This window comes from Ambystoma mexicanum, chromosome 8, assembly GCF_040938575.1.
Source record: "Ambystoma mexicanum isolate Mex_15411 chromosome 8, UKY_AmexF1_1, whole genome shotgun sequence".
Lineage (NCBI taxonomy): Eukaryota > Metazoa > Chordata > Amphibia > Caudata > Ambystomatidae > Ambystoma > Ambystoma mexicanum.
In genome coordinates this window covers 475513350-475538746 of record NC_090929.1, presented here as the reverse complement: position 1 = coordinate 475538746, position 25397 = coordinate 475513350, and the positions used below count along the sequence as shown (strand labels likewise).

At 45.2% G+C, this 25397-nt stretch overlaps 1 protein-coding gene across 1 annotated transcript in view; it reads right to left on the bottom strand.

Annotated features, from left to right (window-relative positions):
* Positions 1 to 25397, bottom strand: part of PUSL1 (pseudouridine synthase like 1) — an 867171-nt gene that overhangs the window by 612458 nt on the left and 229316 nt on the right. The window lies entirely within an intron of this gene.

Genomic DNA, 25397 nt, shown 5'->3' with positions numbered 1-25397 from the left:
CTGTATTAACCCGCAGCATTAGCGCCAAAAATGCCCCATTGGATCCAATGGACCCAATGGGGAATGGGGATTTACCGTTAAAGCCCAACCCATGATCCGGCGCCAATACCAACGGACCAGTGAGTGCTAAGGCTATTACAGTCGGGTGGTATTACAGCCGAGATACAGCCCAACTCGTGATGAGGCCCAGTGTTTTTTTAAAGCCAACCGGGGTTATTTATATGTGGAGTAGAATATTAAAGGAAAACATGCACTGTGATGTGCAGTAGAATACTTGCATCCCTGTGTGAAAATGTACACAGAGTACAGCCCCAAGACTCTATAGTGGAACTTCCTCCAGAATCAAAGCATAAAAAACATATAGGGCAATCCACGTCAAGCGCTACAGGAACAACCTCGCTCTTTCACCATCAGTGGAATCAGTGACAGGGGATGGCACCGCAGGAGGGCGCCAAAACCACTGGGCACCCAGGTCTCCTCATGTCACAAGTCATGTCTCGGCAAACCTGCAGCTTTCCTGATGCATTGCACTACAACTATCATGATCCCTCACCAGTCATTACACATATGGGCTGATGGGAGTTGTAGTCCAAAATATTTGGAGAGCCAACGGTTGCAGACCCCAGAAAATTAACACTATCAGCTAATCCTGATTTTTCTGCGACAATACGGCGGCTATGTGGCCCATATTTCTAGCAGCACCAAGATATTTAGATACAACATTAACTGTCACAACCTGAATACAGGCAACCACACAAGCCATCTGAACCCAGCCGCAAGGTAATTTCCCAGCCTAGTAATGTTAAACGTGTCTAGTCTTCTCTGCTAATGCAAAAGCCTCCATGTTCTGCTTATTACCTAACGCTATGTTTGAGCATGGTCCTCCAGAATTGCAGATATTGTACTCAGCGCTTTGAGGCTATACGAACGGCAGTTAAGCACTTTAGAAATGCAGCACACCTTTAGAATGGCACCATAAAAACTAAGCATTGTTAACAGTTTCTCTCTTCACTGTGCTCTGGGGATCAAGGCGACTGGCCGACAGCTAAGCAATAGGGTTTCCTTTCTACCTTTCCATGGGGTCACAGTGCTAGACGTGGCTGAGAAGTCAAGGACACATCTAAGGAGGGAAGTGTGTTAAAATACAGTAGAGCACACATGGAACAGTCAATAAGTGAATGTCCGCACAAAGATGTTCGGAAAATGGCAGATTATCTTCTGGAAAGAAGGGGAGTGGCATTAGGCAGGTTACATCTAAATTCAAATTTCAGAGAAAGGGTTTGGAGTGTTCTGGTGTGATGATTACCAGCCCGGGTCGCCTGCAATGTGCAAAGTCCTGGGGAAACTTTGGATGAAACATCCTGTGGTCAGTGTCCTGGGAATGCTCTAGGGTCCATATTCATTCAACTTCAGGTCAGTCTTTCATAAGAATGAATGGGGGAGACGGACTGGCTTCTGATCGGCTAAGCAGAATATGGTCCCACTGATGATCATAGGAGCAATGCTAGGAATAGGGCTCAGGCACCTAGGCTGGTAACCGTGGCAGGCAATATACCATGGTACCCAAACAGTGGCTGCCAAAACAATAGACGGTAGAGAGGTCATAGCTCACCAGTGACATCACTGGTCACCGTTTCTTTAGCAAAGGCTCTGGAGGGGACAATGCAGTGCTTCTGGCAAGCTGGACAGCAACAGACCCCGATGACGATGGTGCTGAACCTGAAGAAATCGGATGGGGCCCATTGTGAGTTAGGAGGTAATGGTAACTCTAGAGGTGCTATAGCAAAATACAGATCTAATTACCACCATCCAGACCAATGTTATGAATATGCTACCACCCACGGGCGGTATTCCAATGGAATGCCGCCTGAGGTAAAGTCCACTGGCAGATTTTAGCCAAAGTCCATCTATTTTTACAACCACCCACAGAGTCGGGATGGGGTGTCAACCTGGCTTAGGCACCAATGAAAAAGCGGCCTACAGTCGCAAATGCAATTCATTCCTTTTTTGATAGCCTATTTCAGTAGTACCAAGGGAGAGGGTTTTGATAAAATGTTCTGCAAATTGGGCATTTTAAAGAATATTTGATCAATAACACTGGTCAAAACTACTAGCAGCATAGTGAAGTGACTCATCAAACAGGTTCAATTTGAACAAAAAACTGGCCCACACGAGTATGTTGGTCCTGCAATTCGGACATTGCCCTATTGTTCTATAGGCCTGTCCAAACCTGACCACCGTAGCGGTGGTGGTAAACGTCCTAGAAATGGCATCACAGAAAGTCACTTATGTACATGCAGCTATTAACTAATTTAAGGGGGTGAAAGAATGGGCATCCATGATGCCCCCACTGATCAGATCAGCGTGTGATTAATACAAATGTCATTACTGACACTTTCATGCTGCATTGATACACTGCACAGTAGTGATATTACCCAGTGCTGTACATTATCCACACCCAGCTTCATATTGAAGATGGTAATGGACCTTAAAAAGAAATTACTCCAGATGTTACCACTGGTATTTCTGGAATATCACCTCTGGCATTCCAGAAATATCACTATCGCCAGTGGTAAACTCCGAATAGAGTGGATTTGCATAGAAACTGTTGGTGGATGGGATATTTACTGCCAGCGATTCTTCGCCACAGCAATCTGCCAATTCCTAATAACACAATGGCCCTCATTACGACTCTGGCGTTAACCAATGGCGCTAACAGCGCCATGGTTAACGCCGGTAACTTACCAATTCCGCCAATGGTAAATGGGGAATTACCACCCCATTCCAAGGTTGGCGGGCAGTAATTCCCCATTTACCATTGGCCCTTCTCCATTCCCATTTTTGCCCCATAGGGCTCAATGGGACTGGGGAAGGCGGTAATTACGGTACCGCAAATTGCGGTACCGTAATTACCTCGAAAGTCCCTTTGCGGGTCCCTACTTTAACGGCTGGTCCAGACCAGCCGTTAAGGTCAGGAGCCGCAAAGGGACCTCTTAATCAGGCGTTAAGGGTTTAACGGCACCGACACCTTTTACGGCACTGTTAACCCCTTAAAGCCGGGGTCGTAATGAGGGCCAATAACTGTTGAAGCAAGGGGACGGTGCAGGGTTGCTGTTTGCAGTCAGTGCAGTCCCAGCCCTAGATAGTGCAGTAGATGCGGTTCAGTCACAGTTCAACTAACTCCTCAGCCAGAATTGTAGAGCTCTTTATTGTTTTCGGGTTGTGTAATGATAGGATATGGGATCTATCCCTTTTAAGTTAGTGCTATTAGGTGGCAGAGTATTCGCATACAGATAGGGAGAAATGGCATAGGAGGAGAATGTTAGGGACAGTCTTTCTAAAGTTGAACTAAGGGCTTCATAAAACCATATCTGAGGCAATACAAAACTCCACTCGAAGGGAGTGTTTTATAATGGCACAATCCCATAGGAAAACGTTCCATGAATCAGGCCCTTAGTATAAAGCTGTTCCACCTGAGAACATTTGGTAGTGTAGACAGAGCAGCCAGGCTTATTTTAGGAGGGAGAGAGGGCTGTAGCTCGGTACAAAGAAACTGTAGCATACACATGGTCCAAAGAAACAATGAAACACAATGTATTGTAAAAATAAAGGGTTTATTTAAATACAAGTAAGGCAAGATAAATCTTGTGGAAGTAAGTGCTATAAAATAACAAACACAATTATAAAAAAAACAACTCAAAACTTATGGTATACAAATCAAAGTATAACCCTATTTAGATCACAATAAGCAGTCAAAGTGAGTTATACCTATAAGACATTCAGCATGGCCTTAAACTATTCTTTGGGAGTAACACCAGGTTAGGTATATGTGAGGGATCCGCAATTCGAGGCAGACAACTTTTTGATGATTGTTCAAAACATGTCAGTTTATCAAATTGTAAATGATATTAAATGCCTCACTATCCCTACTCTGATGAGGATTTCCCCGCCTAACAAAACTAAGGGGAAACACTAACACAGGATGTCTAGCCCTCACACTTAAACATCAAATATACAAAGAAAACATATGGCAATTCAATTAACATTAACAGTAATATTCACAGTTTCTTGATACCCTCTTAGTAACCTGGGTGAACTCCCTTTCCGGGGATTCAAGGTAAATTCAGCTCAAATGTTCAACAAAAAGAAACAAGAAAATCCATATAGGTGGTACAGAAACAGATCAGTTCTTGATGTTTCAATATCAAGGTAAAGTTTTATTAACCAAAGTTCCAACAGCAGCAAAGCTTTTCTTCTTGGTGAAATAACAACTTTTGACTTCCTCAAAACAGCATCAATGTTATTCACAGCCACACAATACTTTGCCACCACTTCCAGTCATCCAAGAAGACTTGCCACAGTTCAAAAGAAATTACCACTTCTAGAAATGTTAGTGAAACACAAGTCTTGGTCAACAGTTATTATGTCTCTATTCACAAGATTAGAATTCACAGTAGATATGTTTGCCAGGATGACTTACAGTGCTGCTTCAAAAAATTCTCTTCTTCTACAGTTTAGCATGAAGACATTCTCCTTTCTCTGAGAGTATTCCACTTCACTGTCTTGCATCTACTGCCAACCAGATATATCACCACAGCTGCAGGTCTTTGCAACTCAAAACAGGTTTTGGTTCTGACACAAATCTCTTTAAGGTACTTCAACACCTTCAAAAAGGCAAGGCACTCTTCCTATGAATCTCTCTCTTCCTAAGGGGCAGCCTATTTGCCCCCTCTGTCTGCCACAGCAACAACCTAAGTTTATCTCTAGGACCCACTTATCTCTTTCTGTTAAGGTCTTTGGGAATATAGATTGTTTTAACTTCATATAATATGCATAAACAGCAAGTTTCCCTTCCCCAACTTTGCCTTCATCTCTCTGCCAATTGTTAGCCAAGCTAATTACTCAGAAGCCTTGGTGCCACTCTCTTGGCTTCAGGTAATACTTGCACACTTGTATCTTAGGCAAGGTTGAACATCTATTGGGGTCACAGTATTGGTTAGATTGTTTTCTAGCTTTGAGAAAGGCTGCTTTCAGTCTTAATAGTAGAATACTCTTAGCTTGGGCAATGCTCGCTCTTTCTCCAACTGCAGATACATGGCCTCATCAGGGCCTTGGTGGTATCCCAGCGGTAATTACGCCGGGACATCACCAACTCAAATAGTGTTACTGCTATTCGGTCTGGGGCTATTAGCGCTGGATCCCGAGTAGTGGTAAGGCAGTAATTCCCCATTTGTTTGAGAGTCCATAGGACTTTATGGGGATTTTATGTGCTATTACCGCCGGCAGTAATAGAGCCAGCGGCAATCGCACCGGAAACAGCCGGAAAGGTGGAGATTTACCTCCAGCACAACCCCTAATAAGGCCAACAATGTTTAAACACTTGACGTTTCTTTGTGAGTAATTGTCGCTTGAGTGAATACAGATTCAAAGTTCACTCTTCCCTGGAAAGGGGACATTAGGCACACGCGACCACTTCTTCATAGGTTTTACAGGGTTCAAATGTTCCAACAATGGCATTTTGTAGCGTTTCCTCTTCACGTGAGTGTAAGAGGAAATACCTGATCACACGCGAGTGCAACATTTCAATTGACCCATTGTTAAGAGCTCAACTAACAACTTCAGCTTGCTTCTGCTTATACTTGAGTGAATATTAAGCTGGATAATGTGGACGGCAGTGCTCGCGCAAGGAATCAGAATACCAGGTTTGACTCACCGGCTTCTGTGATTCTTGTTCCATGTGTTGCACAACTTCTACTGCTTCTGGCTTCACTTTGGACCCACACCCTTCCTCACTGAGGGTGTCTCTGGTTTAAGACAATTAAGGAGACCCTCTCGCTCCTGAGACTCACGGCTTTACAACAGCTCCTTGCCTTGGTCTCAGACACGCTTCTTGCACGGCAACCTCTGCAGTTAGGCTCACATGGGGGAAGGCAGCCTTCCCACACACTTACCGCTGCGCAGCATCTGCACCTCAGAGTTTGGGGGAAAAGGACTCTCACAGAACAAGTAGGTTAAATCTGCTGCATTAGAGTTCCAGCATTCCTTCTGTTCTCCCACTTCTGCCTGGATTTCCAACACTGTGCCTTCTTCTTTCTGCCTCTGCTACTACTGCACACACTCCAGTTCCAGCTCCTTTCAATTGCCTGCACCTGAGGGGGGCTTTTATTCCTCTCAGATTCCTTCAGGTGTGGGCTGGTAGGATTAATTTCCTGACTACTACTACAGCTTAACTCTTCAGTCCTCTTTCTTGTCCCAGTACATATGGGATTATGGGGCTTGTAGTCTCCAACAAAGAACAAGTTAGATATTTTTAGTAACTTCTGGGTTGTAAGGGTAGATTAATTTCCCTTAAAGTTATTTAAAGATGAACCACTAGAATTTGTTGTTACAGAGGAAGACAATTTACTTAAGGCAATATTCCTTGATTCCTTTCTATTATACCTTTGGGAGTAAGGAAGATTTCTATCCTGAAATACCTTGAATGATCTTTCTGTTATCAAGGCTTGTTCAGGTTTCATGGCATGTGCGTCCAGAGCCACAGATCTTATATGTGGTTCAGATGCATTATAATGACAATAAGCCATTACCTGTTCTGGCAAGTTTAAAAGGTTCTCCATTTTAAAGGACAAATACCGTTTCTCATCCCACGGGATCTCCTCATCACCCTGGCCCTTGTCTCCTCCCAGGTGATCCTCCCGCAGTACACCATCCCCAAGGCCGGGATCAGCAAGGTGTCTGCCTTTCCCTGGGCATCTGGGAGGAGATTTTAGGCAGGGTTTTAGTGAGGGATCCATTGGATTCATCACATATACTTTTAAAATACAATAAGTAATTCAAGGAACCTGGGGACGCCTCACTTCTTTTAACACTGTATCCTCTTCTTGGGTGGCCAGGGAAAGGCCATTGCTTTTGGATCCCGAACATAGGGGTGTATATGCGAGGGAGGATCATCTGGGTGGGGAGAAAATGTCCTTAGGAGAGATATGGCATCCTCCGTTTCCCTTTTGTAATGAACCCTCTATCCCACAAGCCTTTGTAGGCTATTTTCAACCCTTTCCCTATTCATTCTTCCAAATTGTCATTAAGAAACAGCAGCATAATACTGGGACGAGGAAGTGACCAACTAGGAAGAGACATCCTCATTTTGGTAATTCAGATCCATATCAGCCTCAGCTGTGTACTGGGACAAGGACAGCACGAGCAAGGCAGAACTACTATTGTAATGGTGAGCGGTCTAGTTTTTCCTGGTCTCATTTTGATGGCGGGAGCTTTATAAACCGACATCCATTTAGAAATGGAGTCAACTGTGGAGGCAGTGAAGCAGACTGCTACATGCAGGAAGACCTCTCCAGATCGGTGGTGTGACAGGAGAACCGCTCGGGACCCATTTGTGATTGTAGAGTTCATGCAGCAAAAAGCAAAGCAGGAGAATGCTCGATGCCGGTAACAGACCGCAGGAAGGAGATTAGCCTGACCTAGCGAAGAGGTCGGAGGAATACAGAGCTGCAGGTGGAGCAACGCTGGGTGAGTGGAGCCACGAGGAGCCGCTGAGAGAAAGAGCGAGGTTCTGCATGGAAAGGAGAAACCCTGTGGCGGTCGAAGACCTCGCTAAAGAGCTTTAAGATCCAACTGGTGAGTGAAACCAGAAGGGGGAACAGCGGGCTGGCCAGTGCATATGACAATCAGGATACAAACATTGCTTTACAAAGAACTGAAAGCAAAGCAAATATTTTTGAATATCGAATGAAGTGAAAAGCTGAAGTGTGAAAGGAAGTGCTTTTGACGATTTAGTGAAGTCTAAAGCCAACCAAGTGCTCTTGAATATCGAATGAAGTGAAAAGCAAAGCAAGTACTTTTGAATATCGAATGAAGTGAAAATCAAATATAAACACTTATAAATGCCAAACAGAGAGGATGCAAGCTTTGAGCATTCTTGAACATTACACAGAGAGAAAGAAAGATTAGAAATCTGCCTGATACACGGAACTGTGCATTAGATGAGCAAACAAGTATTGGCAAAAGCCAAGAACACTTAAGAAACTGTGTATTATATGAGAAACTAAGCATTGGCAACTGCCAGGAGAGTGCAAGAAAGTGTTACAAATGCATGGTGGCCAAATAGGCCATGACACAGTGTCTGAAGAGTGTGACACAGATGAATGAAATAGACACCTCACGGTCAAGTTGAAGCAGTGGCATAGGGTTGATGGAAAAGAAGCTAAGAAGGGGCATCGGTTGCGTGACCTGTGATGGGTGGACCGTGTGGAATGACAACTGCACCTAGACCGAGTACACCTCCACTGAAAAGAAGCTTGTGTTTTATAACAATCTCTTATGTGTTTTGAAGTCAAGGAACAAAACTGAACTGGTGAAAAGTGACAATATCCTGAAAGCTGGGAATTGTGTTATTTAAAATGCTGGATGATTTGAACTCTTGGGGAAGGGAACCCATGTGCCTTTTGAACTATTTTCAACTTGGAGAAGGGTAAACTGATTATACGCCACAAGCTGTTTGAAGCTCTGTACACTTTTTGTTTTTGATGCCGACATCCCTACATATTGTTTTCAGTTAAACGTGAGGGCAAGTATAGGTTTTAGACACAGGCAGACTTTTGACTTTCTGACACAGACTATCCTTCGTTTATTTAGGTAGGAAAATCCCACCTTAGTATAGGGCAAGTTAGGCCTTATTCAACCCTGCATCTTAAGATAATAACACTTTGTGGAATAAACTTGAACCTGTTGTCTGTGTCTGCTTCACGATGCCTTCACAAAGGTTAGTAGGCCCTATTGATCATCCCAATACACAGTGTTATTCAGTTATATACACACTCAATTAGAGCAACACAGTTACAAGTATCTCTTGCAACATATGTAACTTTCTTTCATCAATAATGGGAAAGCACAACCCAGCAGGTGTGTAATTTACCATGTACTCTTCTAACCACAAATGGAGTGACTTCAGTCAGGCCAGTAAGAGTACTTATTTGAATTATCTCAGAAACCTTACATTTTGAGAAGAGCAGCAGCTATTCAAGGTCAGTAAGTAACTTATTATTATGTAAACTTATTATGCTATTTCTATTATAGGAATAAATAGTTTAACCAAGGATACTTTTCAGAAGCGTAATATACATTCTAAGGTAAGTAGGAACTTTATGACTATTTTAGAAGTGCTGTAAAGCAGTTCAGGGAAAGCATAAACCAATGATAAACTTTAAGAAAGACGCAATGTATTTCAAGGTAAGTAAGGAACCTCATATACTTTTAAGAGGGGCTACAAGCAACTTAAAGACAAGTATTAACTCCTAGACTGTTTTAGAAATGCACTAAAGCAGATCAGAGAAAGCAAAACCCAATAACACACATTTAGAAGAGCACACAGCTCATCAAGGTGGGTAAATCCTATTGGAAGACTTTTATACTCATTTGCTTTAGAAATGATAAAACTCTACCAACTATATTACTTTTTAGAAGTGTGAACCACAATTCAAAGCTTGTAAAATAATGTCTGTACTTTTTAAAGGAGCAACAAGCAACTTAAAGGTAAGTATAAACTTTTAGACACTTTGCAACTTATTCTATTGCAGAGATAGTTACAACACTAACTCATTTACAAGTAAGTACTTTTACGCATGTTATAATTTCCAGACAGAAGCCTTCTGATCAAAGTCCTTTCCTAGTCTACAGCATGAGTTTTCTCAGCAGCAGAAGAGGGACCCTAGGGGTCTACGAGCCAGCTGTAGGCAGGTCAGGATAGGGGTCAGTTGCAGGAAAGTCAGAGTTCCGGAGGATATGTTCAACAAGTAAGTATTAGCTTCGGAGTTAGTTAAAAGTGTTTAGGGACTTCACAGAAGGCTCCCTATATGCGTTCCAGCATTAGGCCTTGGAGAATGATACGGGCAAACACCCAACCACACAAATCACCCACTCAGCCTCACAGGATTAAGGTAAGTATTAACCAAACCAACACAGTACCTCAGCAAAAAAGAAGAGGTTCTGGGTGGATGCTTTCAGGATGCAGCCGCACAGGTCCCGGTCCTTGGGTTCTTGGTCTGGAGACTGAAGAAATGGACACTGAAGAAAAAATGTCAGCAGTCATCGAGGCAGGCGGCTTCCAACAAAGGATTCTTTGCAGCTCCTCGCAAAGCTATGGATTTTGCGCCCTTTTACAGTTACCTGATGAAGAACGAATATCGCCAGTCGGATTCTCTTCACTCTCTCGGTCCTGCACGCTGGTGAGGGGACTTCAGGGATTCGAATCGCGTCTCTGGAGGTCCAGCAGGAGTCCACCAAAGTTTTGGACAAAATTGGACCTCAGAAGACCATACACTGCACTCGAGGTTCCCTGGTATTAGCGTTTTGCAGTTCAGCAAGGTCATAGCACGTCAAGTGTTAACTCGGTTTGGAGGTCATCTTGAGACTAGTGGATTTCATCAGCCTCCGAGTAGGATTCATCGCATTCGGGATCCCCAGCACACTAGGAAGGGTTACATCAGGCTTCAGTTACACAGTAGGCTCTTCGGTCGCTGGAAATCATTAAAGCAGTCTTTTCTTCATCTCCCTCTTTGGATTTGGTTCCAGTGGTCAACTTGTCAGCAGCTTCCAGGATCGCAGTATTTATCAAGAACTACAGCACAACCTCTGCAAACTCTCTGCAGAAAGGGGCGGTCTGGCTGTCCAATCAGAACAGCCTGCTCACCAGTAGGAACTGATTCCTTTCAGGAAAGGTAAAAGACAAAGGGCTGCAGAGTTTTGGGCTCCTCCCTCGCTTCCTGCCTTCGCAGATACTCTGGAGACTCGGTGGGGAATCCAAAGGATTCCCGCCGGAGACATAACTTCAACCAGGGTCGTTCCCACCTAGAATAGCCGAAGAAGACCAGAGAAACAACAAGCGAATGAGAAATGGGGAAAAAAGAAGGAGCCCACGATTCAATCAGAATGGTGGCCTCCTGTGCATTACCACGGCTGATTTGATAGCATGCGAGTAATAATAAAAGTAATAAAAGTAGTTTTACTGCCACCAGCCGTTCAAGTAAACTTGCAATTATAACAAATGTTATCAGGTAATTGAGAAAGGGGATACAGTGTATCTCCTCAGCACTCCACATAAGGTGGGGTGTGCTGGCTCACTATATAAAATGTAAAGTGGGTGAAAGGCCTTCTTTACTCCTTGCGAACAGTATTAATTAAAGAGAAATTACAAAGGGAAGCCAAAAGGGGCAACCCAGCCTAAGCCCAAAAGTTATAGGGAACTATACATCCAAACACACACTATGGAGAGACATACAAAGCAACCCATAAAAAGAGTAAAAGACTTGGTGAGAGGGGAAAAAGATTCCCTCTCACCTACGGACAAGACAAAATAATCAAGTCCAAGCAAAAAGTTCCGAGGTTGACACAGGTCGGAAGATTATTAAAATTTATGAAAATCGTACCTAACGGAGGGACACACAGCTTGCAGCTGTTGTTTGGTTATTTGCCCACCCATTGACTGCCCATGGTGGTCATGCTAATGCCTATGGCCATTCACACCCAGTTCCTGCCCCTCCCCGCCCAAAACACCTCCTCATGGGAACTCTTTCAACTCGCCTTATCATGCCTTACCATCAGACCTTGTGCTTGAAGTGCCTGCATGTGGCGTCTGAGAGTTAATAAACAAGCTAATGGTGTCATAAAAATTACTAAACCTGGTCTACCTTGCACCACTCAATTTATAAGCAGCACTATGTGCGTCCATTACTGAAGTCCTGTTAAAAACAAGCATTGGCAAAGCCAACAGCTTTGGCTTGCGTATAAGTATTACGCATTTGCCAGGCACTGCTATTAAATGCCCAGGTAATGGCACCATTTTGCAGCTGCTACCATCAATGGCCGGTTATTACCACTTCGGCAGCGACTGGCAAGTGCCTTTCCCATGCCTACACAAAAGCCCAAACTGTTGGCAAGGTCAGTGCTTGTTGTGTATGAGCTGTAGACGGATTAGCTGCCAGACTACTTCTGGAACAGAGGATCCATGAGGCTTAAAACCCATCTGTGCCCGCCCGGTCAGAGGAAGGGAGCACAGATCAGTCGTTTGCTTCTGGTCTCTCGAGAAGTCCAGTGTCAGTGGACACTGGCAGAGCTTCGTCAGTCTCCTATGGGCACGATGCAACAACGGGGTCCAAGGCTTAGATAAAATATGGGTCTGGATACTGATGTGAAATAGGAAAACTGACAGCTCACTGTAAAACCAGCTTCTAATCAGGTGGGCCGCTGCATTCAAATACTTGGAGGCCCCTCACTCACTGGTGAGCGCCACATTCAAGCGTTGGTGGGCTACTCCCACTTCACTTGCGAGGTGGATCTTCAGGTATCGGGCTAGATCAAGTCTCGCTTTCACCCTTCCATGGTAGGCAGAAGCCATGACCGTTCATTGTGTCACCCATTTCCAACAAAGTTTGGTCAGGAACTGATACTATATTTCTAACACACGGGTAGTCTTTAGGGGCCCCATCGGGATACATAGTCATTGCGCCACCAGCCCATGGAGTTACAGCTAACTGTGCAAAGTTACTTCGCACAGGGAACATGGTGTGTTGAAAAACCCTACACCTGAGAGGCCAAGTGTCCATCAGGATGCACATCACAGAGTCGCATTCGAGATATAGCCATAGACGTGAATTTAGCCCGGAAAATGTAGGTGAATCAGCCGGAAGTGAACACAAAGTTCAGAGCATCTCCAAAGAGGAACTGTTTAGGATTTTGAACATCGCACAAATCCCTCAAGTAAAAGTTCACTTCGCTAATTCAGTAGTACATGAAGTCGTCATACAAACCACAGAGCCACGTGGCATACGTCAGCAATGATTTAGAAAAAAAAGAAAGGGATGGATGAAAAACGAGCAAACCCTTTTTAGGATTCCCTATAGGTAATTTAACCTCACACGTACAATCACAGAAAGAGGGCAATTCTAAATCCAGACAAATGAGCATTATTGGCATGACAAGTTATACCAGTGTTGCCAACGTTAATAGATGACATTCATCGACACGGAAAAATACCATTTAAACCATACACATGTTGTGGTTTCCCGCCTTTTATTTACGTCTGCGGCAACTGGTAGGCCTTGGTGGTACAGTGGAGGGCATGTGCTGACTTGACTCTACATTTGCTGCAGGAAAGAAACCTAGTTTTAAATCAGGCCATAGCCCTGCAGACATTTTTATTAGCATTTAATGTGCCCGCAGGCCCCTCCACGCCTTATCAGGAGACAGGAGTCTGGCCTCCCAGAAGGGAGCTGCATTTTTTGGTGGAGGGAATACAAAATAGGTCTCATAATTTAGCCTGTGGCCCACTCCTGGGAACTGGCGGTGACCCCTCAGACTTTTTTCTCTTACCACTACTGCGGCTTATACACATGTGTGCACAATTAGCGGCGGGGATCTGTATTTATTGACCCTGCAGCGGGAGATGGCAGACCAGAATGTGTTTGTTTTAGGTTCAGACATTATGTTTTAGCAGTTGGTGGGGGGGTCACACCAGAGGGAGTCAACTTTGTGCTATTCAAAAGCATTAAATAAATGCATAGATTAAGAAACGTTTGCAAAATTGGCAAAATAATATCATGGGTACATTTACAACTTCCTTCTTCAGCTCTGTGAAATAAAGCCTTTTTAAAGGAATATTTATGTTGTGTTCAATTTGTAATTATTTGTTCCGTTTGTTCCTTGTTCATATTTGCCATGCATTTGAAAAGCCATGTACAGGTGTGGTGGCGTTATATTGTTTTTTGACATAGGGATATGTGTTGTATCTTTTCAGTTTGCACTACACCTGGAGAGATTTTCCATTGGCAGCTGGCAAGCAATGGCAATTGTAGTTGATTTGGAATTGTTCAAAGCATTAGGCTGGAATTGCGCGAACGGGAAACTCCCTAGGAATGTCAAATTAGGAGCTTAATGAAAATGTCAAAATGAGTGGGAATGACAAACAGGGAGTTTATGGGAATGTCAAGCGTGGTGGAAACGTCAAAATGGGAGATTACCGGGATCATCACATTTGCTAGAAGCTAACTGAGAATGTCACGCTTACTGGGAATTACACTCTGGAAGCTCACCTGACATGTCAAAATGGGAGCGCACTGGGAATATCAACCTGGGAGTTGTAATGTCCAATTTTTATGCCCATCTATCTCAGCATGTAAGGACAGGCTTTCACCTGTCCCCTTTTTACTCTGGTTGTGGGCTGCAGCCCACCACGTAGGGAGAGAGGCTGGGTTACCGCCTAACAGCAGTTCGGGTTTGCAGATTAAAGAAGGTTGAACCATATTCCACGGCTCCTGCGTATTATTTATATTAATTGTTTCAATTGTCATATTATATTGAATCTGATTCTGCGGATATAACATCGGCGACGAGGCTGAAACCTGCCGTGCGCATTCGATCAAAGACACAATGGAAGCCCAGGCCGCTGGGGAGGTGCAAAGCAGCAGAACCAGGAGTGTTTTCCCCGCTCTGACTGTGAGCCAGTGTTACGGCTCCAAGCGGTACCAGCGCACATGAGGAATACCCGCTTTGCATCAGCAATCCTTGCTGGCGCTGTACAAGCCCGTGTCATTTCGCACAGAGGTGGGAACACGCAGCAGCAAGCAGGCTCTGCCCCTGCTCTGGAGCCTGCTCCTGCCGGCACGTGCAGCGTGCCCAAAGTCTTCCCCGCATCGCGTAGCATTGCCACAGGGGAAATCATAATAATCTGCATAAAAGTAAGAAAAGGAGCGAGCACGTGACCTGGAAGCCCCTGTGTTCACCGGCCTCTACAAACATTGCTGCCAGCAAGAACAGTCACACATGGAACACGAAAAGATTAGCAACGGTCAGCCTCAAAGTGAGATTTTGCCTCAATCCTCTGAATTAGACCCCTGCCATCATGTCAGACAATGAGGGTTTTATCAGCTCACTGAGCCCTCCAGCAAGCTCAGCCTCTGGAAACCCAGTGCCCAGGAATGATGGAGGACATGAATACCTGCACCTCCAGGCCATACAGCCATTTTACATCTCAGATACAAGCAGGTTGGCACCACGGTGGAGCAGGTGGCTCAAGGAAATTAGCACATATATTGATGTAACAGGCGTCAGGGAAGAACCCCGTCTCAAAGGCATACTTATGCACTTGCTAGGCCCTATTGAGAGAGATATTGTATTTGGAATGCCGGAACATTCTACTGACACCTTCCAAGGTATTATTGATTCCCGAAATAATTATTTCGCCCCACCAAAGAATGTAGATTACGAATGCCATATCTTCCACACAACTACACAAGACAAAGGGGAGAACATGGACAATTTCGTCATGAGACTACGCAAAAGGGCAAAATATTGCGACTTCGACCGCTAGTCAACAGATGAAGCCCTAAAATCGGAAGCAATTGCAGGTTGCAAATAAGCAGAATTTAGAAAGAAATTATTGCAGAAGAGCAGGACCCTTGAAAAAATTATACAACTCACCAGAGCGGAGACCGCATATCCCTGCGGACTGAATCTTTAAGCAACATTAATTTTAAAATCATGCAGGCTGCCACAACGACATCTCTGTGTCCCGTGCGCACATCCAAACGCAGCCAAGAACAGAAGTAATTGTATAGGTCTGGCTACAATTTCTCACACATCGGCCCGGCTGTAGGCCACAACTGTGACAAATGTGGTGGAGAAAAACACTTTCAATCGGTGTGCAAAAACATCAAATTCTTCCAGAAGGCTGAAAACCACAGAGAAACCAGATGGCAGGAAAGTCACGTCTCAGGTGGGAAAGCCCTTGCCCCAGAACGTGGCGGTCTCCAGCACCCAGTAGACTCAGCTCGCACAGCAGAAGCAGAGAATTGTCACACAGAGACAGACGACATGAAAACAGAAGAGGAGATGCTGGGCATTCACGGCCCAAAGGGGAATCGCAAAGGACGGCAGAAGACAAGATATTAAGAGGCCTCATCGAGGCGTCACAATTAGTCAGATTCATCATCGTCGAGTGGCGACCAGAAACGGGGCTATGTGCATGCAATAGGAAACAGCTCATCAACTCAATACAGCCTGACTCTGCTGTTACAGATAAATGGACATAGTTGAGAATTCCTTATAGATACTGGAGCCAGAGTTAACGTAATTAATGAAGAGACCTACAAGTCCCTCAACAATAAGAAAGAATTAAAGACGGCAGATATCGACATCTATCCATAGAGCACAAACACACCGCTAGATTGCAACGGAATGTTCAAGGCTACGTGTACATCCAAAGACAAGAGCATGAAGGGCCCGATATATGGAGTCAAAGGTGAAGATGCAGGGGGAATCATTCTTAGCTTCTGATCAGCCATCCAGATGGGCCTGGTGCATGTGATGTATCCGGTCATGTCAGCCTACATGACCAGCCCAAAATAGATGCTAACAAAAATGTTGCTGTCTCTATTCAAAGGTCTAGGGAAGCTGAAACGGAAGCAAATTAAAGCTGCATATCAACACTCACGTCAAGCCGATAGCGTAACATTCCCCGGGAATACCTCTCAACATTCAGAAGCATGTGGAGGTTGAAATACAGTCTCTACTAGACCAGGACATCATCGAACAGGCATCGGGACCCACACACTGGGTGTCGCCCATAGTGCCAGTACCCAAAAAGGAAAATAACAAAAGCATTTGCATCTGTGTGGACATGAGAGCACCCAATGTTGCGATTGGAAGAGAGAGGCACATGGTGCCCCGAATGACCGACATGATGCACCTGCTGCATGGGGCGAAATTCTTTCCAAACTGGATTTAAATAAAGGCTATCACCAGTTTGAACTACATCCGGACTCTCGTTATATAACTACTTTCACCACACACTTAGGGCTCTTCAGCTATAAACATCTCAGTTTTGTAGTATCCTCAGCTGCAGAGATTTTCCAGAATGAGATACATCAGGTTATTAAACACACTCCCCATTGTCTGAACTACAACATGACATTCTGATCTCCAGAGCAACACAAGAGGCCCATGATGATACGATGAGGAGAGTGTGCATGGCACTCAACAGCGCGAATATGACCCTAAATGCAGAGAAGTGCGAGGTAAGCAAATCAACGCTCAAATTCTTTGGGCACATCTTTTTCGCACAAAGTTTTGCAAACTGATCCAGAAAAAGTGCAACCGCTGGTAGAAGCTCCAACACTAACATCAGTGCCTGCCATCAGATCATTCTTAAGGCATGACAAGCTATTGCAGCACGTACATTCAGGATTTTGACTTGGTCAGAACCCCCCCGCGGTTAACTCACTGGCAAGGGACAAGAATTTGCCTGGTCAGCTGACTGTGAAGAGCCGTTTCAAGAAATTAAAAGACGTATCGCCTCTGCCTCGTGCATGGTCTACTATGACCCAGAACTAGAGACTGAACTAACAGTTGACGCCAGTCCCGTTGGCCTTGGGGCGATCATAGCACAAATAAAACCAGATGCGTTACCATCTTCGGCAAGACGCATAGTCGCCTATGCAAGCCATAGCCTATCTGCAACCGAGTGTGCGTATTCGCAACCCGGGAAAAAGAGCCTTGCTGTTGTATGGGCTTGTGAGCACTATCATTTGTTCCTGTACGGTCAGCCATTCACGATCGTGACAGACCACCTCACGACCATATAAGGAAAGCCCACAGCCAAGATGGCACCTTGCATCACGAGATGGGGACTCCGTTTACAGGAATATTCATTCACCATCATGCGAATGACTGGGAAAAGACAGTAACCCCAATGATTTTCTGTCCAGATATCCTCTACCCGCCAAAGATGAGAGACAGTCCATCAAGGCAAGTCAATGGGCCTCATTACAAGTTTGGCGGTAGCCTTGCCAGTAAAACCGTCAGGCTGGCGCCAAACTTGCAAACATTTCCGGTGTCCGTGAATGGGCAATAACTGGGTCATTACGGCCCTGCCAGACCTGGTAATTGCCCATTCGCGGGTGTCGGAATGGGGAGGTTGGATGCACCGGGACCATTCAGAATGGTGCCGCTGCATCCGACATGCTCTGCTCGCTGGTGCCGGTACGGCCGCCAGGTAAAACCTGGCGGCCGTAACGGCACCCGTGAGCAGAACTCGTAGTTTGCCGGTCTGGGAACTACGGTACCGGCAAGCTTACCGGTACTGTAGTTCCCGGACCGGCAAACTTATAATGAGGTACAATATCTAAATTACATTATGAGCAATGCACTACCAAAATCACTCACTATACCACAAATACTTGAAGGCATAAAGCAAGACCATCTGCTCACAACAGTAAAAGACTGCATAACATCCGGAAAGTGGCATCAGAGAAACAACCACGAGACACCCAAGTCGGAAACAGAGGAAAAACAACTCCAGACTTTCAATCTGATAAGGCACACTCTGCCTGTCTCCCCGGAAAGACTACTTTTAAAGGAGAACAGAATAGTAATCCCTGTAAACCTACAGGATCAAGTAATCGACCTGGCTCACAAGGGACACTGTGTCATCGTATCTACAAAGAGGCAGCTCAGAACAAATGTATGGTTCCCACAGATGGATGCCAAAGTTGAACAGACGCTGGGGAAATGCATAGCGTGCAAAGCAATCACTTCACACACTTTCCTCGAACTACTCAAAATGGCAACGATGCCCCAGCAAGTGTGGGATGAGGTTGCCGTCGACATGTTTGGTCCACTCTCCAATGGCAAATACTTACTAGTAATCATGGATGAAATGTCCAGGTTTCCGGAAATACACCCTATTCATTCCACGAGTGCTCATTCAGTCATCCCAGCGCTGGACAAAACATTTGCAGATTACGGAATCCCCACCATTGTGAAGTCAGATAATGGACCCCCATTCACCGGGCATGATTTTGCAATATTCGCAGAACATCTAGGATTGCAGCGCTGCAAAATCACACCACTCTGGCCCCAAGCAAACGGAACAGTGGAGAGGTTCATAGCCCATCTGAAACATGCTCTCCAAATCTGTTCGCTCACAATGGGATCGTTCATGCAGGCCATCTGCACACTTCTCCGGGACTATAGGAACACACCACACAGCTCCACGAGTGTGTGCCCGTCGGCGTAAATGTTTGGTCGCGTGGTGAATACCACTCTTCCGCACAACACAACCAGCGAGATATCCAGCAACAGTGAAGCCACGGCCAGAGCGAAGGATTGGGAAAGCAAGCATAAAATGAAAGAATATGCCGACCACAGAAGAAAGGCAAGGAACAGTGGATTTCAGATAAGAGATCAAGTATTAGGGCATCAAGCACAAGGCACCAACGAAACACCAACATTCAGTCCAGAGCCCATGATAGTGACCTATGCCAATGGAACCATAGTAACGGCTGCAAGTCCCACAGGCACTGTCACAAGAAACTCCTCATTCTTCCGATCAATTGAAGGAGAGCAGACTCATTGGATAGAAGATTATCTTGGGAAAGAAGATTCAACTAACTTTGAGGACTCTTCTGATGAAGACTCTGAGTTAATGGACAGCGATGTGGACACAGATGACAGTGAGGATGACCGCACCAACGCCAGCACTCCCCCTTGCGAATTCCGCCAAGAAGGGTGATTCGCAAACCGTCAAGATGGATTGAAGAGATGAGTTAACGTCCCAAGTTGTTTGTTAAGCAAGGGGGAGATGCAATGTCCCATTTCTATGCCCATATGTCTCAGCATGCAAGGATAGCCATTCACCTGTCCCCTTTTTACTCTGGTTGTGGGTTGCAGCCCACCACGTAGGGATAGAGGCGGGGTTACTGCCTAACAGCAGTTCGGGTTTGGAGTTTAAAGAAAGTTGAACCATATTCCACGCTACTACGTATTACTGATATTAATTGTTTCAATTGTCATATTATATTGAATCTGCTTCTGCAGATATAACAGGAGTTGTGGTGTAATCTACCCACACAAAATAATGCCAATTATGTCGACGGATAAAAATCTGCATTAAATGCATTTAAGAAAATAAGTTTTGAGCCTCTCTGACTGGTTTGCGGGATGCAAGAGGTCACTGCTGCCTCCACCAGTCTCGAGTCTAGTCCCTACTTCTGGGTTTCTCTCCCCTCTGCTAGGATACACACATAAGATGCTGTGCTCTCTCCCTCTCCTTCTTGGGCTATTACTGTGAAAGTGAGGTTATTTCCCAGTATACGTCTTTCAGATCTTTCACATAGTTTTGAAAAAGTGTGGAGCTGGCTATAATTATTTTCTCCCCAGAACACAACAAAAGACTTCCTCCTCTGCCTCTTTCTTGGGTTTGGGCTGGGCGCATGCTTCCTTCTCCCAGCATGCCAAACACTTTTTTTTCACAGCTCGGCAGTGTCTAACATTTCATTCTTCAGCAGATAATTGATCCCTATTCCCGTTCAGTCGACGTGCAACAAATGATTCAAGTTCACCCTCTCTTAATTTACAGTTGGGTTGACATAGGACTTCAGGTTCCCAACTTGCAACAAAGTATTCAACTTCTCTCTCAGTCCGTGGTAGACTTGTGCTATGCTCAAGGCTTCATTTGCCAGAATGTAACAAATGCTGTAACTTCCCTCTCAGTCCTTTGTAGACTTTTGCTATGCTCAATACTTTGTTTACCAGAATGTAACAAATGCTGTAACTTCTGTGAGAAACCTGAAGGTGTCTCACCCGCTAGTCCCCGGGGATCTGTCATCCAGGTGGCCAGGACACAGCCATCGCTATTGAATCCAGGTCCTGGGGGTGGACCAATGTGTTAGGATCACCTGGATGGGAGGTCTTCGGGGAGTGGAAGTGGGACACCGAAGGGTGAGATGCGGTATCCCCCTTCCTTATGACACATTTTCCCCATCCTGCCCTGTAGGATACTTAGAAACTCTACCCCCCACCTTTTCCAACACAAATGCTTTCTCACACCGTGAGCGACAACAGACTTATACCAGAGCAGTTTATCTTACATGTCCCAACACAAGGGTCAGGCAGGCAATTGCCAACAACTACACACACCTGACTGCCCATTCCCTTCCCTACTGGGATAAAGGCGGAGCACAAGAGCGCACAGGGAGCAAGGCCGAATGCACGAGGAAACAGCTATTCCAGGACGGCAGTTCAAACGGAGGAGAACGGCGGCGAGGTCTGAAAGGACGTCAAGGAGGGAGTTGCCCTTGCCCTTTTCAACCCAGACCCGCGAAACCTCTGACAAAAGAAACATAAGACCGGGAATCGCAGTAGGCAAATGGTGTGATGGATGTCAGCGATACATGGAACCCTCCCGCACTGAGCGCCAGGGCAGGGAGACGCGGTTGCCATCATGGTACCATCCATGACTCCAGCGGCAAAATAAACGCCAACGAGTTCAGCACAGCCGGTGAGTCGGAAGAACCAGATAGTGGGCCGGACTGCGTTAGGCTCAAGTTTGCAGTGGCAACAGAAAGAAGATTAAGATACAGAGGTCTTTTGTGAACGAACTTGGTACCAGAGATAGAGTTGTCCGGTGCCACGTGGGCGCTCATTTAGAACGTCTCTGGCTGGTGACCCACTACTGAACAAAGAAAGTTACAAACTGAAAGATAGTGAAACTACAAGAACCAAGAGGCCATAGAGAAGGCCAGCGTGAGGTGTTAAGGTGGTCATAAAAGGGTCAAGTGAAACCCCTTGTACAATCGAAAGTCCTTGACACCTTGTAGAAATTGTGAAATTGGCGTTTGCGCCCAGCTGAGGGGAACGCAGTGCGAACTGTGAAATTGTGAAGCACGCACTTGCCATAGAATAACAGAGTGACACAGCAAGATGTTGTTATGTTGTTGCCCCCCAAAAAGCCTTTGTTTAAATAGGCAAGTGCTTGAGAGGCTAAAGCTGAAAGAAGGATCGGAGCCCGGCTGAGAGGGATCCTAGGGTGAAGAGTAATCACCCAAAGGGAAGGTTACCATAAGGAACTGTTTGTTCTGTTGTTCTTTGTGGCATATCAGGCCCTCTGAAGCAAGAGACTTTGCATAAGAAGAGACTTGGGCACAGAAGGCCATGATATAGAGAAAATTAACTGTAAGCTTGTGCCGGAGAAGCCCAGGAGCATGCTGTGCTCAAGAGTCCCACCTTGTCCCGTGCTAAAAATGTGGGGATGGGAGACCCTGGCCATAACATCCTGACTTATCATTTGGTGAACACTTCTTTCTTTTCTTGTGAAACATTACCCCACACTATTTTGTAGCATAGCGGTAAAGATCGGCAATAGATTCTTTTAGTATAGGCCCTTTTTGTTTCGACTAGACACTACTAGGACTGTATTATTATCATTTGATGGTCGTAGCTTGCGCCCTTCTTAGATTTAGGTTTAGATTGAACTGTGATCACTTTTATCTGTCTTGCTTTCATACCATGCTTTCCTTACACTTTTCTCACATTCCTTAGTACTCTTGTGCTATGCTCAAGGCTTCGTTTCCCAGAATGTAACAAATGCTTTAACTTCTCTCTCAGTCCTTGGTAGACTTGTGCTATACTCAAGGCTTCTTTTCCCAGAATGTAATCGATGTTTTAACTTCTCTCTCAGTCCTTAGTACTCTTGTGCTATGCTCAAGGCTTCTTTTCCCAGAATGTAATAAATGCTTTAACTTCTTTCTCAGTCCTTGTTAGACTTGTGCTATGTGCGGATCTATGTTATCACAGTGCAATTTTTACTGCGCATTCCAAAATGTCGGATTTTTTGTTTTACCACATTTCACTGCTTGTATATGCAGTGAGAGACCCCGAAGACCCCATACCGTTCACACTTATTATTACCTTTACCCATCGCCTCACATATATATGCAACGAAATGGGGCTTTTAAAAGTTGATATTTTGGGATGTGCAGTGATGGGATGCGAAGTAAAGGGGTGCTACCCTATACTCAAGGTTTCCTTTCATAGAATGGAACACATGCTTTAACTTCTCTCTCAGTCCTTGGTAGACTTGTGCTATGCTCAAGGCTTCTTTTCCCAGAATGTAACAAATGCTTTAACTTCTCAATCAGTCTTCTGTAGGCTTGGGCAGAGCATAAGCATTGATTTCTCAGCATGCAACAAAGGATTCTACTTTCTCCGTTTTTTGTAGACCTGGATTGGGCATTTTACTTTTTCCCAGCATGAAACAAAAAACATAAACCTCTCTCTTTTGCAATCTTGGGCTGATCATATGTGTTACATTCTGATCATGCAACAAAAAAGTTGTTTCGTTTCTTTTCACCTGGGGATGCCATTGGCCCTTTGTCAGCCCCTCTTGGCCCTCGTCTTCTTTTGGCTTTGTTTTGTCCTTCCTTCTTGGTCTTATGTGTTGGCTGATTCCCTCGTTCTGCTATGCTATGCTGTGGTGTGGTCGCGTGTCACTCCCTAATCAGCAGTACACTCTCCTCGCTTTCTGAAATGCCTTTGTTCCCGGCCTCTTTATCCAGCGATTTTAGACGTAGCCTCTTCTGAGATTTATGGCACTATTTGCCAGTCCTGCCTCTATTCTCATACCTGGTGACTTCTTCCACTATCACTTTTCTCACCTTTAACCACATGTGATTCTCCACAGACCTTACTTGTCGAGCCAGGCCGTACCATGAGATACTGTGACATGAAATTGTGGATGATAGATCATGACAGTATGGCCTGACAAATAATGGCATATGACATGAATTATACCATGACATCATGACTGACTAAATGACTACTGCTTTGCAGGAGTACAGGATGAATAGTGACTAAACCGCCTTCACAGCTCCCCACCACTACTAAACCAGAAGTAATCCAAAATCATACAGGTGAAACATTCACACTCCAAAAGGTATACCTCATTTGCATTTTGTGTTAGCGTAGGCCGAAGGCCGAAGGCAGGCTAGATCGTGAGCAGAGGTGTGAGCTGACAACAGAAGGAGCACAAACAGTAATAATACAATGACTCCAAAATAAAAGAATGGCCAATCAAGGTTATACAAAAATATAGACTTTCAATTAAACAGCAAAATGCAAATAACTAACTAGAAAAACCCACCCTGCAAACGAAAACACAGAGAATGCAGACTTTTGTGAAAGGAATTCTGGATAGATGAGCCAGACCAGGCAACAATATTAATGTTCATTGTTGCAGAAAAAGGTAGCAACGGGGCGGCTTAAATTTCACTATGGTCCCTAATGTGGACCTATTTGCAGTAACTTAATTATTTGTCTTGGATGCTAGACAATCTCAGGCCGAGCTTCTATGAGCTTTCCCATAGTCGAGTCGGTGTCTAGGCAGAGTGAGTCATGTTGTTCCAGTGTAAAGTCTACCTAGAGACGGGGCTATTTGTGGATGGAGTCAGTGCTCGAGAGGATGCAATTGGTGTTGGTGGTTGGGTAGAAAGGATGCTTCCTCCAGGTCAAGTCATCATGCTAAACTATGGTTTCCAGCAGGTTGTGTCAGTGATTGAATCGTGATGAGATAATTTACTGCTGGCTCGAGAAGGTGCTCGGAATGCAGCAAGTTGGATGGTTCAACACCAGTGGACTTGCGTGCAAGTCACTGAAGCAGTGCTCTTTGCTGGTGCAAGATGGAATCGAGATAGCCCAAAGTGGCAGAAAAGCGGCTTAATGTTCAAAGAGTGGCAAGAGCAGCACAGCAGGATCTGTGCTGGCTCGAAGGGCATGGAGTACAGTTGAAGTGGATCAAAGGGGTCTTGAGGCAGTAAAATAGGACTCTGTCTGCTAATGAACAGCTGGGTCACTGGGAGCCCCACTCCAGGGGCTCCAGCAGAAGGTGAGCCCTACTAGTCTGCCCTCCCATTCCGGGCAGCTGGCTCGCAGATACAGGGGTTCCTTGACCTCTGGGGATGGTTAGGGGACAGAGCCCGCCTCTGCCTTGGATTCCTTCTGTCTTCACCTCTATAGCAGAAGACTTTGGAGTAGACTGTACTTTCAAAAGAAGTCAGAAGAATCCTTCCTGTTCTTGTAAGAGTTCAAATAGTTCTGAGGAAAGGTGCAGCCACGGGTTAGTTGGTCTCCCAGGCACCAAGAGTTACCTGATTTGGCTCCTGAAAAGCTCCCTGGTCACTTACAGGTGACTGAAACGTGTGACAACCCATCAGATTATTTGTACTGAACCCAGGTGGGTGGAAAAATGAAGGAAACATTGCACTCCTTTCAGTCTTGCCAATGTACTGGTAAATCAGGAGGTGGAACTGAGACTCCGTGAAATCCACTACCGGGGCTGGGTAGTCTTGCGAGAGGATAGGGAAATCTTCGAATTTGGGATTGCCCCAGGAAGTCGTATCTGACAGGGGACCTCACTTCATGTCTTTGGCTATGGAGATATCACAGAAAGGTCAGCATGCCTCTGCCAGCCCAATATCTTTTTAGCACTGGAAAGGTGGTTTGAGTAGAGCACCAGTTCTAGAGTTCAATGGGACAGATGCATGCAAATTCAAATGGTA